This window comes from Aythya ferina (genome assembly GCF_964211825.1).
Source record: "Aythya ferina genome assembly, contig: HAP1_SCAFFOLD_1165, whole genome shotgun sequence".
NCBI classification, from domain to species: Eukaryota; Metazoa; Chordata; class Aves; order Anseriformes; family Anatidae; genus Aythya; species Aythya ferina.
This window is the reverse complement of record NW_028180826.1, coordinates 12,632-15,611: the sequence shown is the minus strand read 5'-3', so window position 1 is coordinate 15,611 and position 2,980 is coordinate 12,632. Positions and strand designations below refer to the sequence as shown.

The window sequence follows — 2,980 nt, the reverse complement described above, 5'->3', positions numbered from 1 at the left end:
AACTGGTTAGTGAGTCTAATCAATAAGGGATTTCGCTTTCTGCTTATAGTTATATTGATAAAAATAGCTGCGCGAATAATTTTTGGTTGCTTAACTAAGAAGCTTGAACAAGTCACAGAAAAGGTATTAGTAGTCCAAAATAAAAACGGGGGAATTGTAGAGGGATGGTTAACTGAGATAGGTCACGTAGACATAAAACAGCTGAATCTTTACGAGTTGGACAAACATCGCACACAACTTGTCTGAGCCAATCAGACACAAGGACGCAATATCCGTTGGCGGTTTGGGAAAGTACCGACTGTGTTATTTCGGTCGAAAGGATGAGGAAGAAGCTGATACGATAAGGACGTAGGGGGACCAATCATGAGCTTAACTTTTGTAATATGTATGAGCTAATTATATGTTAAGGAATAAAAGGCGTCTGAGCTATCCAATAAATCGAAGCTTGCTGATCATATCACTCATATTGAGTGTCCCTGTCTTCCTTCCGTCAACAACACTCTGGCATGCTAGTGATTGCTGGTTCTCTGTTTTTGCAAGTGATAATGAACGTGTTTGACGTAATTCCATTTGAAAAAGTTCCAGTTACTTGACTGGTCGTGTTGTCCTTTTAATATTAAAAGCTGCAGCAAAAGCATGGGGATTGTTGCTTCTAGAAACACCCCAGGTCTCTTGTCTGTTCTCTGCATGATGTTCAGGTAAAGCAGATTTAAAAAAAAAAAAAACACAAATAAACAAACAAAACAAACAAAAAAAAAACAGCTACTGCTCCTCCTGCTCTGCTCCTACTTCCTTGTGCTTTGTCCCTCCCCTTTTCCAGGTGATAGGGTTTGGATATTGGGCGGGGCCAAATGGTATATGAGCCCCAGGCATGACATCAGAGAGCTCCTTCTGCCTGGGCTGCTCTTTGGGGTAAGTGTTTTGTTTTCCTTCAGTCAGTTGCAGGGTTCTCTAGGCAGGCTGGAGTCTATGGATTTCCGGATTTCTAAGTGCTTGGAATTCACTTAACAGAGGAATATTTAGTAGAGGTTGCTGGCTCTTTTTTTTTTTTTTTTTTTTGATGGTGGGATGCTCTTCTTTTTTTGAGCTAAATTATAATCTCTAGATTTATAAACCTACTTGTGTAATTTTCCAGAGGACTAAAAGCAGCTTCATTTCATGCTACATGTGGCTTGGCAGTTTAGATGCAGCATTACCAAGAGCCTGAGCAGGGTTGTATCAGAGTCTGCTCTTTCCTCTGCAAAGGGTAAGTCTGTGATTACCTCTGCAGGGGCTGCTGTGCGTGCACGTCTTTTTGGCATTTATGGATCTCAGATAGTGGTTTTTTTTGTGTGTGTGTATATTCTAAGCTTTTATTTTTTGAGGGGCAAATAGTGTGTGTGCTGAGCGTGGATGGCAGGAGGAGGTAGGGAGCTGCTCAGGACTGGTAGGTTTGGTTTCTCAGAGTGTGCGGCAGCCTTCCTATGCGACGCGACTGATTATTGGGTGGGAATGTTCCAGTTTGTGTGTCTTAGCCATTGTAGCTTGTGTAGTGTGTGTTGTGTGGCCCAGGCAGAGTTTGCTGTGGCACTGTGAGCGAAGAATCTGAGTTAGAGCTGGTGAGCAGCTGAAGTACAGGAGCTGGGAAGAGAGAGGTATTGCAGCAGGTATGCTGTAGCTCTGAAGTACCTCAGAGTGTGCGTTTCTCTTGTGTCTGCAGGTGCTTTGTGCAGTCGTGGACAGGGAAGGGAAATCCTCATGTCACGAAGCACTGAGGGAAGGTGAGTGTTGTCAGCCTGGTCATCCCTTATCCGAAGCGAAGGGAAGACGCTCAGGTGTTTCCCTGTGAGGGTCCGAGGTGAGGCTGTGTGGGATAGAGGAGCAGTGTGGCAGGTGGTTGCTTGCAAGCACAGTGGTCATTGTGTCCTTTTGTGTTCCCAGGTGGCGTGGGTGATGCTGGCCGCTCCTTTCAAGCTTGGACCTAATTTGCAGGTACAGAGGCAAGTGGCCTGCTGTTTTGAAAGGATAAAACTAAAGATGGGGTCCCTTTTGTTGTTGAGGGATGGGTGCTACTGCTGTCAGCTGAATGTTTATCTTCTGCCTGTGTTTTTCCTTTTGTTCAGGCTGAAACGCAGTGCGCAGTGCAGGACGTCTTGACCCGAGCTGCCTCTGCAGTGACTCTGGTGCGTGATGAGCAGAGGTAACTGTTGTTTTTGGGGCGCGGTTGTCACTGCAGTTATTTTCCTACAGCCAATAGAGTAAAATTCCAGTTTGTCTTTTAGAGGTGCTATAAGTGGGTAAAGAGAATAGATGGAAGCGTGTGCCACGTGGGGTAGGCAAGCGGCTGAGGTACAGGAGGGGATGAGAGTATGTGATTTTTTTTTTTTTTCTGGGGATGAAATGGAATTAATTTTGTTGGTGTATAATGTGTTCTGCTCCTAGATTTTTCTTTCAATGTGAAGAAAAGTTTGAGCTAATTCCAGGTAAGAAAGTTCCAGTTACTTGCTGGGTCGTATTGTCCTTTTAATATTCAAAGCTGCAGCAAAAGCATGGGGATTGTTGCTTCTAGAAACACCCCAGTTTTCTTGTTTGCACTCTGCATGCTGTTGAGCTAAAGCAGACCAAAAAAAAAAAAATAAATAAAGGAAACACACACACACACACAAAAAACCAACAATAACAAAAAAAAACCACCATTGGGTGACGTGTTGTGAACACAACGATCATTTAATCCCTTTGTTTTCCCAGGTGGTGTGGATGACACTGGTTGCACTGTTGGAGCGTGGACTCGGAGAGGAACACGTGAGCACAATCGTATGTTGCATCAGTAGTGGTCAGCATTGTGGAGAAGGTGAGCAATGGGGCTGGCGTCCTAGTGAATGCTGGTACTCTGTTTTTGCAGCTGATGATGAGCCTGGCAATTGACTAAGATGACATTCAGTGCCTGTGCGTTTCTTGAAGCGGAGGGACTTTACCATGCAGCAACCTGAGAGCTAAGCTG

The 2,980-nt window shown here is 44.6% G+C and overlaps 1 long non-coding RNA gene across 1 annotated transcript; it reads left to right on the top strand.

Moving 5' to 3' along the window:
• The first annotated feature begins 1,145 nt into the window (after nt 1-1,145).
• Nucleotides 1,146-2,075, top strand: LOC311429447. Its single transcript, XR_014688258.1, has 3 exons — nt 1,146-1,246; nt 1,700-1,760; nt 1,921-2,075. It is a non-coding gene; the product is annotated as an uncharacterized lncRNA (long non-coding RNA).
• Nucleotides 2,076-2,980: the final 905 nt, after the last annotated feature.